General features: G+C 35.8%; 1 long non-coding RNA gene across 2 annotated transcripts in view; it reads left to right on the top strand.

Annotated features, from left to right (window-relative positions):
• The window catches only part of LOC125325643, a 32949-nt gene extending 24352 nt beyond the window's left edge, over positions 1-8597 (top strand). For both annotated transcript variants that reach the window (XR_007203462.1, XR_007203463.1), the window contains one exon: positions 8254-8597. This is a non-coding gene — a long non-coding RNA (uncharacterized LOC125325643). The remainder of the gene's footprint in view (positions 1-8253) is intronic.
• Positions 8598-16159: the final 7562 nt, after the last annotated feature.

The following is a 16159-nucleotide window of genomic DNA, read 5'->3' on the forward strand; positions in this document are numbered from 1 at the left end:
CGTATTTTGTTTGGAGGAGTCTGGAGTAAGCAGCATGATGGAGAAAAGGAGAAATTACTGCAATACACAGAAGGTAGGTTGGTCAATCAGTTATGTAAGGACAGAGAATTTTTATGGGAAGTCCAGTTAAGGCTAAATAATTGCCTGTGGGAATGTTCTCTCCCCTTCCTTAACCCATTCTGGGAACACTTAAGCTCATTTTCACCCTTCCAGCACTTTGCTCTTGACTACAGTGTGTTGCTCAGTTAGATAAGCTAGCGTTACTAATAGAAATATTATGCTAATCCCGAGTGACATTCAGTATACATGAGTGTCTGTATATTTAATATGAAAATTTATCTTCTGCAAAATACAAATACTAATAATTTGCCCCAGTTCCAGACCTTACCTTCCAGTCCCATACTCAGAGCTGCAGATAATCATCCATCTCTCTGAGAAAATATGGGTAAAATGAAGGTTTTATATTCTGGTTTTGCATCCTTATACTACTTAGAATCTGAATTTTCTAAATTAGGAAAAGAGAAAAAACAAATACAAAACCACTGTACTGATATTTTGAATTTTTTCCCACATGATCCCACATTTATATAATTCAAGACACTATTTATCATGTCAAATGATGAAATGTCTTTGGTCTGTACTGCACCAAAATTAATGTGGTTGATGAAAAATATAATGTTGGTCTTTTAATGCATAACTGAAGAAAATTAAATTTTAAATGACTGAATTCTGTAATATGAATTTAAATTTGTGATTTCACAAATTTGTTTAGGTATGTATTGATAGTGATGCGATTTTTTTAATGTAATTATTATAAAAATCTTGGGTATGGATTACTTAGATAATAAAGTACAAAATTATTTTTGTGGCAAGTGGCTGGAATAACTTCAGAACAACTGCGTGGTCTAAAAGATTTGGAATTTATTTTCTTTGGTTTTGGACATTATGTATGGAGTTAATTTAGGCAACAAGTCCTTCCTCTGCTTTTTCAGATTTTCCTCCAAGCTAGAAACAGTAATTTGTATTTTGCCTGTTTTAATTTCTTTACATACTTTGTCATCATCTCATGCTTGTGTTCAAAATTGGGCAAAAAACTCTCGCAACCAACCATTACCACTTCTTTTGAGGGGAGAGATAACACTATATTTACTTCTATTTATTATTGCATAACTGTCTTCTTGGATTTTTTTTCTTTTCCTCTCCGATTTTCCTTGTATTTATATGGTTATGGAACTCTACAATTTGTTTTATTATCTTTTGCAGAATATCACTTTCTTTGTCTTTAAACAGCTGACATGGCATCATAGATATCCTCTTGTTTTTCAAAACTTTTATTTATTCAGAAATCAAAAGGAAGCAATAAGCAATACTATCAGAAATTTTAAAAAAATTAGTGTTAAGCAAAGGACTATTTTAAAATCTGCATCCCACAACTTAAGCAAAAACTAGTCTTGACTAAAGAGGTACTTTGGGATTTGGAACATATGTGGTAGCATAGTTAGCTTCAGAAGTGGCAGGAAGAATGCACAGTACAGTTAAGGTAGCATATACACAGTCATTTGAAAAATAGTAAAGGGCTAAATCAGCAGATTTTGTGCTGTAAGAGCATGAGTTCCTCCTAATTCTTCCCAAAGGTTTTGCACTTAAAAGAAATTGAACTGAGAATTGTCAGAAAAGACACAGTGACAGGAAAAATGAAAGAAAAAGCAAAGAAGTTGATATGAGGTGACTACCATGAGGTAAAATTCAGCAACTAAAAAAACTTGTGATTTTTAAAATTTGGGGGTTTTATAGACTGAAGTTTCCCTGATGAGGGTTTTGCTAGTGTTTGAATGTGTGCATAGCAAATGACAGCTCTGGTGTTCTTAGTTGTGTGCTAAGCAGAAATGACATGCTAAAGTCCTGGGTGAAGGGAGAAAAACGAAAATAGAAGGGACTTGTGGAAGGTCAGTGGCCCGGTCATGAACAGGATGAAGGTCTGTACCTTTCCATGCAGTGGCCTTTCTGCTGAAATACATGGTTTGCCTAATCTTGTTTTATATTGTTTAGAAGAAATATCCAGAGGATAAGAGAGAGAAAACAACACACACAAGAAATACAGTTGAATTATTTTATTAGCTCACCTCCAACACCACTTTGAGTACACCTTGTAAATCCGGCATCATCTGACACATATGAAAGAGGAATTGACTGGTTTTCCTCATAAAGTACAATATAGCAGCTGGTAGGAAACTGTGAGGGAAGCATACAATGATAGTCTTAATGACTACACAAAGCTATTAAGGAACACATAAAGTAGACTCCTGGAAAAAATAAACTCTGGGAGGTAGGCAGGGGAGAACATCAGTAAAACACTCTCTTTAAACATCCACTGCATATGGATGTGCACAAATATACACCAGCATAAAACAAACAAACAAAAAATCCAAACCAAAAAGAAAAGATGAAAGTACCAAAATACCATACACAGATTGAACTAAATGCATTTGATAAGTAAAAGTGAGGTTATTTTATCCAGTGCTAATAAAAAAATATGTATTTTCTTCAGCATTGCAATATCTGAATTACCCAGAGATATTGCATTATACATGGAGATTAGACCAGAACTGAATTCAGCAGAAATGGAGAAAGAAGACATAGAATTTTAAGTAGTTCTGTGATACTGCAGCCTGTGTGACTGTGCTGAAGATTTGCTGCCCCTAATGAATAATGCATAGAGTGTGATTTCTTCCAAGGGAATAATAGGTTATCTAATGAAAACTTTGAAGGGGGTTGCAATTTACCTACCTGAAGTGAACTAGAAAGAAAACAATCTAGATATCTCATTATCAAACAAAATAATATCAACCCTAGAAAAAAAACCAGCTTATTCTCTTAGTTTGCAGTTATTCTCTCACTTTTTTTTTTTGTCTGAAGATGCTGCATTAAAAATAAGACCTTTCCCATGTTAAAAACAAAAGAAGTAAAGAACTTTTCACCTCACTAAATAAATACATTTTTTACTTCTATATTGAGGTAAAAAGATGAATGACAAGATGTTGAAATATGCCCCTAAAAGCTAATTTCAATATGCTGCCCACCAATGCTATAAGGACGTATAATATTTATTTTATACATTTTTTTCCTTTGTCTTTTCTTCTTCCTTAACTTTCAAATCAGGGGTTTGTTTGAATGTATTTTTTGTTTCATATTACATTTGACACTTGTAATTTTGTCTGGAATGTATGGATGGTAAAATAACAAAGTGTCAGGACAGTAAAATTGAGAAGAATCAATTTGTCTGCTATGTTTAATGTGAAGCCTTTTATACATCTGTAAAGAGCTGAAGGCTCTTCAATGACTTCATTGCATATGTGTGTCACAGAGCAGTAGAGAAGGGAATGCAATCTAGAACATCAACCAATGTGGAAAGATTCCTGAAAAGATTAACATAATTACTGAATAGTCTAGAAGGCTGAAAGAATGTGCTTGTGTGGGATAGACACAAATACTGATTCTGAGTGAACTGAACATCAGGTACTTTAATATAACAATTATGGCTTATTTTGGTTTTGTAATTACCATGGTAAGACGTAAAAATTTAAAAGACATCAGAAATCTACACTAAATGAGTGTCAAAACAGAACATATTATTGCATCTCGAAGCACCCTTGCAGTTCCAAAGGGTTCAAAGTAAACCCTGCTTTGTAATCTAGCCTCTGTTCTCTGCCTCTGCATATTCTAAAAAGTCGACTTTTTGGAGTCGACTGCAATTGGTTGGAAGATATTTGGTGATTCCTTGGTTTGTCAACACACAGAATATTTTGCCCAGAGTAATGGTTTTGCTAAAGTGCCTAGGGAGGAGTCCAGTTCTTGCACAATTTTAACTGCTTTTTTCAGCTCTATGGTAATACAAAATCTGGATTTATGATAAAACTCATTGCAGAACCTTGTGTCCAGGGAGTGGCTAAGTTTCTTACTCTGCAAGGAAGGATTTCCTGAACCATCATTTCTATGTGAAATTTAGTAAAACTAGCTCTGCAAAAAACAACCATACCATCCTTCCTTATTTGCATTTACTCAAGTATAGAAAAGTAATAATAAGTGGTCAGAATCCATTTTACAAAGTATTATTTAAAAAACCCCCCATATTATTTTTAATGCAAGACAGACATTCATTTCAAGATTAAAAAGAATTATCTGCATACAGCTAACAGAAAAATACAGGGTTTTTATAATTGATTGTAAGACAGATTCTGTGACAATGACATTAAAGAATTGTTAGAGGATTTATCTATGGTTTTTAGTAATAGCTTCAGGTAAAACCAGGTTTTCCAATTGCAGAGCTGTTCAAATATTTTTTTTTATTTTAATTTGAAAATTGCCCTTTTGGTCTTTATTAATAATTTACTACTCTGTGACTGATTTTCTTCATGTAATATATACACTATATTTTCTTACTCTCTGGGTAGAAAAAGGTACAAAGGATACAGAAAATGATGATCAAAAGAAAAGCAGGAATTAGAAATTACAGGAATTTGTCTTCAGCTCTAAACTTCTATGCTGGAGAGAAATATGGTTTCTGCAGAAAAAAGGACAGGGGACACATTGAAATGAAGTACTCAGGCATCGGTTCCTATATATGCTGGAAGTGAACCAAGTTGTTCCAGAGCCATTCAGGGCCTTATACATGACTTTCAAAAAATGGCTAGTTTAACTCAGTTTAACCTGTCTTTTATCATATTTCCTACATATATGTATATATGAGAAAAGAGAGAATTAAAATGAAATGTATTTTTTATACATTTACTAAAAAATAATCCAAGAATATTTCATCTAGCATTGGGAAGACATACATATTATTCTTTACAGCTGAATAACCTATTTGGTATTTAGAATTTTGTATAGAGGAAGTTCTGCTATATGAGCAGTAAAATTGAAAAGGAACATGTCTGATGACAGAGCACAGCAGTATGCAATATGTTGACTCTATATAATTCCTCCTTATGAAATTTATTAAACATGTTTTCATAAATAAAATTTAAACTACACTTCCTAAAAGAATGTAATGAGCTGGTGTTTCCCATCAAAAACTAAGTGGGTAAGTGATTAATTACCAACAGATGACATGAGAAAATTTTATCAGTAGCTTAGAGTCGGTATTAGAGGGTTGTTCATATATACTAATGTAAATTTTATATATTATCTTACCAAATCTCTATGTAAATTGGTAAAAATTCTAAAGTTTTATGTAGTTAAAAAGCATAATTAAATTTATATAGCAATTCTGAAATAAGCTGACAATATAACTAGCCCTGAAGTCTACAAGCTTCCTTCTTTTTCCATGATCTCATGGTATATCAGACAGTGGATTACTCACAAGATTAAAGCTCTGTGATAGGAATGATTCAGAAAAAAGTACCTGATAAAGAGTTGCTTATTTTTACCCGATACATGTATAACTATTTACCCTCAACTCAAGCCTTTTGATATGTTTTCTTAAAAGATAGGCTCCTATACAGATGTTGAAATTGTTCACTGTCATGGTAACATGTTTTATGTAGAGATATTTTAGGAGGCCTGCTGTTATAGTCTTTTCTCTGTGTGTTAGTTAGTTCACATAGGCCTTTTCATGTAAGTATAGCTTAGTCATCTCTAAAGTGGCTATATGAGTTGAAACCCAGAGGTGCCGTTTCAAGTTGAATCACTGAATGTGGTGATGCAGTATGTAATACAGACCAATAACTGTTGTACTCACTGTCAAGGCACGACAAACAAAAGAGGAGGAAAGGTGTTGTTTTGAAAGTATTCACTTGCCAGGCAAGAGTGGTGCACTTCCCAGAAGTGTTCAGTTTTGATCTCAACAGCCACTGAAACCGATGGCAGATTTTATGAACTCCAAATGAATTCCCTCTAAAACGAGAGGAGTAAAACCATCAGTGTTATCAGTGCTGCAATGTCAGACAACTTGGTGCTTGCCAGACAATGGTGGTAACTGCAACTTATGGAGCATAATCACAGTGTTGCTTCCTGGCAGACTTGAGATTTATGGTCTTCAAGTTATGTCTCTAACAGGCTTCCTTTGACAAGGTATTAAAATGTGTACTTCTAACAAGGCACTATCACAAAATCATGTCCCATGGGGTAAATATAGAACTTTCACGGCTTCTTGCTCAGCTTTGAAATAGAGATCAAAATCAATGATATAGGAAATTACATTGGTATACCAGCTTTGATGTTCACATTTCATTCCTGTCACAGGGAGCAGGGCCACCTTGAAGTCAATGAACATTTCTTTCTTGTGTCTGCAGGACTGTGCAGCCTGAACCATCCTTCTGATTCTGTTCGTCTAGTCCCCTGTAGACCATTCATTTATAAATCACAGTTTCTGTAGGAACTGATATGTTAAATATTTTAACATTTATTTTGAGGATATATCCAGTGATCAGTGTCATAGAAAGAGCCCTAACCTTCTCCCCCTCCCCGCCATTTTAGAAGGAATGGTTCACTTACTATCCTGGTTAGTCATGAGGTACAGAAACAAGATAAATCAATGAGCCAGAGCTTGTTTTACAGACATCTTTAATGTATATAGACATTAAATCCCATTTGTCTGTTGTATTGGTCTACACATTTGCTCATATGATGTGTAGGCTGTTGTTATGCAATTAATTTGTTCTGAATATCTTGCGTGGGAATACTACTGTTTGCATTTAATGAATTTATAAAGACAGCTAATAAAAATTTACAAGAATCTCTCACATCTTTAAAAATTACCACCTTTTGCAGTAATATAAATTCTTGTCCAGAGTTTTTTCAGAATGTTTTGTTCTCTAGTCATAGAATCCTAGAGTGGTTTGGGTTGGAAAGGACCTTAAAGATCATGTAGTTCCAGCCTCTCCAGTCTCAACCGTTCCTGGGCAGGGACAACTTGCACTAAACCAGGTTGCTCAGAGCTCCAAACAGCCTGGCCTCGAACACCTCAGGGGATGGGACAGCCATAACTTCTTTGGGCAACCTGTTCCAGTGCCTCTTCACCCTCACAGTAAAGAATTTCTTCCTAATATCTAATCTAAACCTACTCTACAATGGTTTGAAACCACTCCCTTGTCCTGTCACTACATGCCCTTGTAGAAATTGTCTCTCTATCTTTCTTGTAGGCTCCCTTCAGGTACTGGAAGGCCTCAGTTCAGTCATTCTGAAGCCTTTTCTTGTTGAAATATCCCAATTCTCTCAGCCTTTCCTTGTAGGAGAAATGCTCCATCCCTTTGATCATCTTGGTGGCCTTGCTCAAACAGATCAATGTCCTTCCTGTGCCCACTGTAATATCATTTTTTCTTTTCATACTAAAGAATGTGTGGGAAGTAGGTTCCATATTATGCTCTTTTTTCTCTAAACTATAATTTTTTAATATTTTCTTCTTTCAGATTACGTCTAGCCCGATAAATATAAACAGAGTATTAACAAACAAATATTACAGAAACTTGTATATTGGAATTAAGGTTATTTGCCTGCTTTCTAAATAATTCAAAATGGTTACTTCAAGATTTGTAGTGGATAATTAATGCACAACAAGAAATCTGAAAATATGTGACAGTTTAACCTTCGTCTTGAATAGACTAAAGCTTCTTCTGCAGGTCTTGCTGGAGTGCCAGATTGACGTTCTCACAGCAGTAAATAGACAAATAGTTATAGGTGCATGACTTCAGAAATCCAGCAAATATTTTTTCGACTACAATATAGCAAAGGTTTGCAGGAGTTTACGAGTGGAGACAAATATTTTTTTTCTGATTAACTGAGCCGCAAACAGCATCCATATCATGTCATTTTGAGTCTAAAATTCTATTTAGCAAGCCTAACTAAAACACAGGTCTTCAGAGACAGCAATATTGTTGAGATATAGTAGTCTGTAAAAATATTAAGGGTTGGTGCTCTTCAAAAAGTTATTGAGAAACAGTGCACTACAGTGTTTTCAAGAATCAAATTGCAAATATAAAATATGCATAACAGCACCGCATCAGGGATATAATTCTAGATCACTAGACTTTCAGAATGCCATAATATATCTTACCTGTCTGTCCCTCTATTGCATTCATTTTATTCAGGTTATAGCTTAGACACAGACTGAGTCTCAAGTCTCTCAACTTATGGTCTGTAAAATGAGGATTTAAGCATTCTTTATTTAAGCATTCTCTCTCTGTGTTTGCTAACTACATTTATTTTTCTTGTTTATGTATGTTGCATCTGACTTAACCAGGCTCTATTTTCTCATAGGTACCTATATGCTGCATCAATGAGAAAGGAAAACTGTCTCAGCTTCCAAAGGAATGGCTCTATTTTCTTATTTAATGAAAATGACATCATTAAAACTAATTGAGTAACTATGAATGATGATGCTCAAATCTTTGCTGCAGATACAGGAAAGATGACAGCTATATAATCAACATAGTCTAAGTATTTGCTACTGTGATGATACCCCATGCCATGTGTAAGCTTTTAGTTCAAAACCTTAGCCAACAACTGTGTTTTCATGTCCAGGAGTATTTGCAAATTTGAATAAAAGTTGTTGAACATTTTTTGATGACTTCCTTCCTTCCTTCCCTCCCTCCTCAATTTTATTGAAAGAGCACTCTATCTACATACACTGAAAATGTATATAAGTTTTCCAATATGAATTTTTTAAAAGAAGAAAGAAATCTACATTCAATATAAAGACATCTCAAAAAAAATCAAAAAGAAAATGAAGCATTGTTTGGAGGAGCAACAACTTCTGTTCACCTCAAACAGTTTCTGTGGATTTTTAATTTGTTTATTTATTTTGTTTGTTTGTTTTGAGAAGTTCATAGAAGCAATTCTCTTCATTTTGAGTCAGTTTTCTACATGACCAGTGAAATGAACAGTAAGATTTTTGCATAGCACCTTTCAATGCCAGTTGTCAACCTGCCAGTACAGTACTAATGCTGTTTAAACAAAGCTGGTTCTGTTTCATTGCCGGCAGCTGAGCCAGTGAGTTGTAATGATGGGAACTGGAATCGGCTCTTCCCTGGAAAATGAAGCAGTGACTCTGAACAGGAACTTGGCTAACTACATAAATGTGCCATATTTGCATCATGAATGTTTAATGTGTAGCATGTCAGATAAAAATTCCTTTCTATGAATCATAAATAAAAAAATATATGGCAAATTTAAATGTGGTCAGCAAGAAACTGTTTTTCCCTGTATAATAAATGGTAAGGAGTGTGAATACATAATTAAAGGCAGCTTACAGTACCAAGATTTTTAGAAAAGCAGCCAGACTGGTATAACTGCCAGTGGTAAACCCATTTTATTTAATTTAATAAGCTTTTAGTTGTTGGATCAAGCCCAGTCTTACAGAATATTGAACTTTGCCAAACACATTTCTTATTCATAAAATAAAGGCAGAAACTCTGGGGCCTCCTTCCCATTTACAGTTTTCTAATCAGATGGTGAGCAAGACAGCAGAAGTGATCCATAAACTAACTGCAAAATATTTTAAGTGCTGAATCAGGGGAATTAAAACTCCATTAAGTCATATAAAAAACTATAGCAGTAATTTAGAAAAACATAAGCAAAAGAGCAATTCCTCTTATGGTGGGAATGGCTAAACGTCACACTCTTTACGATTTCTTCCTCTTTGAGCTTTAGATTTGGTATTTCATTCAGCTACAACCAGGTGGTAAATATTTACTTCTGGCAGCGCTTATTTGGGTTAAATGACTTAATAACTGACTACAGCTAATTGAAACCAGCTTGAGATCACCCAACACACTCTAAACTAATCGAACTTAGATTGCAAAAGTCTGTAACACTCTGCTGTCTGATATACAGGCCAATTGCAGAGGAAGTCAAGCAAGATTAACATATGGGTCAGAGATTGCTGTAGGGAAGAAGGGTCTCAGATGCTTATATATTGTAAAGTGAGCAGAGAATTCTCCTGGTAGATAGATTTCACTGAGTACCCAGGAGAGCTTTCTAATCTTCAAGCTGGTGTGAATGATAAGAGCTGTGAAGGATGGTTCTGCAACTGCCAGTTTTAACATGAGGGATGAGTTGGTCCTTACAACATATTAAGGAAAATACGCAGCCTTCCATTTCCTTACAGACTTCACAAAGTGGTGTGTGCTGGAAGATAAATCTTACTTGACGTTCACATGAAAACTGTTTTATACTCTTCATTATCTTGTCTATTTTTAGAATAGATCTTAAGGAAAATTCCTTCCCTGAAAGGGTGGCAAAGCATTGGAACAGTGTGTTCCCAACAGTGGTGAAGTCACCAAACCTGGAGGTAAAAGATCTGCAGACATGGTGCTTAGGTACATGGTTTAGTGGTGGACTTGGCAGTGTTAGACTTGTGGTTGGACTAGATGACCTCCAGAGGTCCCTTAAAACCCCAGCCCTTCTGTGATTCTGTGAGAGTGCAGTAACATCTTCTCTTGTAATGGGAAACCAAACCTTCACATTCAACATACAGTTACTCCATGGATGTATAACTTTACATGCTTTGTTTATTTTCCATTCTCTGTTTCTTTCCCCATGGTTGCTAAGATTTTGTTTTCTAGCTCTTTTGATGCTGAAGAAGTGAAGCATCTTTTGTAGCCTCTTCTGTTGTAATATCAAATGGTTTGTCTAATTTATAACTTATTTGAACTTTGACCACAATGAAAAAATGGTTTTGCGCACTGCATGTTCTAGAGTTTTTTTTCCCCTTTCCTTTACTATTTTGCCTTTAACCCAGAAAACTAGTATACAGCATGTTCACTGAATTATCCAGATATATCATCAGTTCCTGCAATCTCAGAAGGAATGACTTCTACCAAGTCATTCAACTTCACATTTAGCTGTGGGTGTAAGGAGAAGGACCAAAGTTCTTGGGGTCTCAACTAGCACTATATCTGGATAAAACAGAGTACTTTTTTTCAAAGTAAAACTTTATTATCTTTTTTTTCTCTTTCTCTTTCAAAGCATACAATCAAGAATAATTCCAACACCTTTCTAAGCATGATCTCTATCACTTTTTGGTAGACTGTTTAACTTTCAATACTAAGGAATAATGGCTTTTTATAAATCTAGATTTATAAAAATGTAGATATTTTAGATTTTAAAAAGGAATTATAAACTGTCTTTTCTTCAGAATAGCTTTACCCTATAATGATACTATTTAGAATAGCTTTACCCATTTTATTAATTTTTTCCTTTTTTTTTTTTTTAATAGGGGAAGTTTTATATATTTGTGGTTTGGGCAAGACTCAAGAATTCATGTCTGATTGGATTGTTTTTATTGACATGTACAATAGTGCTCAGATATCAAAAGAAGTGATATAAAATAAACTATTGATAGATGTTCTTGAAAAAACATGAAATTTACGGAGGGACTTTTGGGAATCTCTCCTAAATAAGTTGGTGTCTTACATGGAAATCTCATGATAATAATGTATTTGGCCGCCAGCAGTATCTATTCCTTGGTCTCACTTCTTTAGTAAGTGTGATCGTCAGGTTGGGTAGCCAAATTTTTTTCCACTGAATCCCACTCCTTCCACACTCCCCATAAAAGAGAAAGGGAAAACCAATCCTTTTGCTCTGTTTGCAGTTAGATCCCCAGCCTGATTCCTAGCACAGCCAGGAAAACCTCTGTTCCAACATGAGCCAGAACAGCAGCTTATGGAAGGGAGCTGGGGCAGATAGATCACTATGGTTTCTTCATCTGCTGTATTCTCCCTTTAATTGTTATTTAATGCCTGAATGTTTAAATCTTCAATTATTTTGAGACCAATTCAAAACAACAGGAAGAATATATCTGGTTTTGCTTCTTATCCCACATATTTGCTTACTTGTACAATTATTACATTTAGGCAATTCATTTTCTTCAATAACATTTCATCAGTTTGTATTTATTTTTTCATATAGAGTCAATAGAAATGGCATTAACATAAAGGGAGTTGTCTCCCATCTCTAAAAGATATGTGTTTGTTTGTTTTATCTTGATATTAAAGTATCAAAAGCTGTAGAAATAAAGTTCGCCTTTGGTAGACATAGAAACAATTATTTCTTGGTGCATTTTATTTTTCATTATTGTTCTTGACCCTTTTGCAGACATTAATTATAATTCTAAGAGCAATATCAAAAAGAAAGAAATTGCTTTTCTAAAATAATACAGTTATTCTCAGTGTGTGAGTTAGTTCCAGTAAATAAAATTACAGGTTATTTACATGCTGTTGCAAATTAAGGGAAGCTATAATTTCTTTATCTGCTCCTACAATTGATAGGCTTTTCAGTAAGGTCTGCAACCAAGTACTTCAATAGCTATCTCTGAAATATTCTTTGCAACTTCTAATAGTGACTTAGGAGCATCTCTCTTTCTATAACTTTGATTGCTATAAATGTACATGTTCTTATAATCTTAATACTACTAAACACTTAATTTGGTGGCATCTCCTTGTAGTTAATTCCTCAACACAGTACAATTTTGCAAAAATAAGAATTATTAATCCTACTGATATGTTTACATACGTTGTATTCAGAATACCCTAAAGCAGCTCAGTTAGGTCATTGATATTTAATAAATTTATATTTAATTCACTTTCCTTCTCCCACTTAATACATTTTCAGCCATCAGGCAGCCTAAATCTAACAGCCCTTGATTTTTTTTTCCTAGTAACTCCAGTAGTATGCCTGGATTGACACCTCCAGAATGCAGTGTCATATAACAGAAAAATTAGCTGCTCTGCAGTTCCAGGTGCTCCTAGGTTTGTTTTGAAATAGAATTTTGTAGGTTTGTAGGTGGGGTATAATACACTGTATGATTAAATGAAATGTATGTGCTGAAGGTATGCCAGGTGTTTGCTATAAAGTTTTGAAATTTCTTGGTTTTTTGCAAGAACATGAGTTCTTTTAACACCATCCTTTTTGACGCATCTATTGCCAAAAAGCAGTAGAAACTTGCCCTTGTTTAAACAAATCACACTAATATCATGTGAGTACTTTTATTCCTATATTAGTAAATGGGCAAAGCCTTGAAAACATTGAGTACTGTTTCTTCAGCGACCAACACTGCAAATACTGTTGCTAGGAAACCATTTTTATTTGTTTTCCTTCAACATGACTGAATCATTTTATGTCTGGTTTCAAAGACAGCTGGGAAGATGGGAGAGGAAGGAAATGCATTTCAGAATTCTTACCTCCTCTCCTCATTTCTTTCCGATATGAGGAGAGCGGTGAGTTACTACGATGGGATGGGATTCAGGGGAATATGTGATTAAATGACCCAGGAGCAGTGGGATCTCTGTGTGGCTACACTGTGTGAAGCAGGGTGGGTATCTGAGTAGCCTTCCTCGCTCCCTCCTGGTTTCCTCTCTCAGCATTTCTTGTATCCCCTCCTGTGGCCTGCTCCTTTCCCTGGCAATAACCCAGGTATACCTAGTAGCCCCTTTCTATCCATTTCTTGGGGCTCTCTGGGTCTTTCTTTTTCCTTTCATCCTTCTCTGTCTCTTCAGCCCAGTTTCCCACAGTGGGGCCGGAGGGGTGCCAGCCGTGTGGCAGTATGGCCCTTGCAGGAGGTGGGATTGCCAGGAGCAAGGTCTGGCCTGGCCCTCAGGTGAGCTCCAGCAGCCTGATGAACGGGAGTGTGGGCTACACCAGCTCATGGTTTAGGGCAGAGGGGAAAGCAGGGAAAGATCGGTCCCTATGGGGCAGCTATGGGGTAATGGAGGCGGGAAAAAGCCCTGGCTCACTCACTTGTTCAGGTACCTTCTCCCCACTGAACTCCCATGGCTTCAGTTCTTCTTCAGGTCACGGGTTTCCTTTCCTCGCTTCTGGCTTTCTCCTCTCCTGCGTTTCCCTCTCTGTCTTGCCACATCCTGCATCTCTTCTGATGTGTTCCAGCCTGGGTTGGACCTTGAACCAGAGATGGTGAAGGGCATCTCTGTAAGTGTATGGGAAGCTGGGTACCATTTGGCACCTGAACTGGAAAGAAAAGTTTCTTACTTCTTCTTAATTATTTCATGGAACTTGACTCCAGTAGCTGTTCTTGTCCAATAAGGAAAAGCTGCAGTATGAGGCTGCAGGGGAATAAAATGTTTGGCACACCAACCCCCACACACCTCCTGCTGCCCACAAATACTTCATACAGAAATGGCTGCTCTCCGCATTCTCTCCTGTCAGAACAGATGGGCTTTGGGTGGATGGTGAAGCTTCATGGAAGCAAAGGCCTTTGACTTTCTTCTTCCCACCTATCCAGAAAAGAGACTCTTTATTTCTGTTTTTATCTGGGCAATCCCTTGAACTTAAAGACTCCCTGGTAGTAGCTGCAGATCAGTTCAGGGGGTTCTCTTCCATCTGTGCCAAAATGAAATAGTGCATTGAGATGTAGCAGAGCTGAGGGATACTTTTGTTCACTTCATGCACTGGATAGGCAAAATTTTCAATTTACCATCTTATTCATAGTCTGCCACAGTTTTGGCCAGTGCTAAATACTAGTGGTTAACTCGAGTCGTGGAGTTTTTGTTGCCTGTTTTCAACAGGCTCTGGGTATGATCCTGAATAAGATGGTATCTGATGAGAGGAGTGACTGCTGCTTGTGTAACCTACATAGATTTTGAAAAAAGCAGGGCTGTAAATCAATCATTCTCACGGATAAGCTAGTTAATCAAAGGCTTTTCTCTTAGCAATGGTATGTGTTTTATAATGCACTTCCAGAGTAACTGTGTGCCACTGAGATCTTTTCCTAGGTAGCCATGTATCAGTCTTATTAATATCAGCCTTCCTAAGTGGGCACCCCAGGACAGAATCTGACTTTAATTCTGTTACTTGCAGTTGTACTGTTTGCTATTGCAGTTTATAAAACAGGTTCCTTTGCACTGTGTTGCTATGGGTTTTTCCTTGTATTTACTGAGAAGATATAGGTGATTTATTTGTCTGGTGTCTCAGCAAATTCTTTCCTGCTCTGTTTAGTTTTTTTGAGGCGGGTTGAATCTGATCCTTTTCAAATTATGAGGAATGGTTTTCTTGGTCTCCAAAGCATTAAAGATCTTCCTGCTTGTTTATATATAGGAGTTAAGTGAAGTAGGTTCTCTCTTAGCTCTTTTTAAAGAGACTTTGTTTAGATCAGCTCAGGAGGCTCTCTTCTGTCTGTGCCAAATTGAAGTAGTGCATTGAGATGTAGTGGAACTGAGGAATATTTTGGTTCACTTCATGCAATGGATAGGCAAAATTTTCAATTTATCTTATTCGTAACCTGCTACAATTCTAAAATGACTTACTGAAAATTTAGAAACAGTTGATAAGACAGAGTTCTGTAAAATGTGGAAAATTTAATAGTTATTGGTATATGCATTGAGCAATTACTTATCTGCTGTTTCTTGTTGATAAGACACCAGTGTGTCTTATCCAAAAACAGGAGGAATAGGGAGAAAGGAGAGCCCACTAAGGAAAACCAAGAAACTTTAAATACAAAGTCTAAGCAGAATTTCTCTCATTTCCATTAAAAATCTTTCCCAAATGGAAAATCCTAGAAATGAAAATAACTGTCTCAGAACATCTGTGGACAAATTTTTCATGTGGCTACTATTAATATTTTCTCTAAGTTGTTCTGTAAGACTGAAGAAATACATCCTGACACCTGTAACATCAGTGTCTCTGTCACAGCCTTCTGGAAAAATACTATTTCTATAACATAAATCATGGGAAGTTTTCAGAGAAAGATGGAACACAGAAAGAAAATGTAGGACATAGCTGGAGGTGAACTTTATCATGAAGTAGCAGTAAAAGGAAAATTGTGTTTATCTGGTATGTTTGCATATAAACTTGCAAATACTCTGCATAACTAAGATACACTTTTAACTACACTTTTTCATTAATACTTCCAGAAAATGAAATCTTGTTCTTCACAAATTCTTATTCTGGACAGTTGTTTCTTTTGTTTGACTTCTTATATACATCATCTCACTTTTCTGATATTAGAGACTGAATGGCAAGCTTAACTTTTCCTTCAGATATGCGAAAAATTTTCAAAGGATATAGATGTAAAGATTAAGGATTTATAAAGCTGTATTCTATCTAAAGAAACTCTAGTCCTATAAACTAGCAAGTTATTTCTATTCTGTCAAGTAGACAGTAGAGCAACAGTACTGTCCTCTGCCTTGGATTTCTGTGAAGGTGAGAAAAT

Source organism: Corvus hawaiiensis, chromosome 5, assembly GCF_020740725.1.
Source record: "Corvus hawaiiensis isolate bCorHaw1 chromosome 5, bCorHaw1.pri.cur, whole genome shotgun sequence".
NCBI lineage: Eukaryota > Metazoa > Chordata > Aves > Passeriformes > Corvidae > Corvus > Corvus hawaiiensis.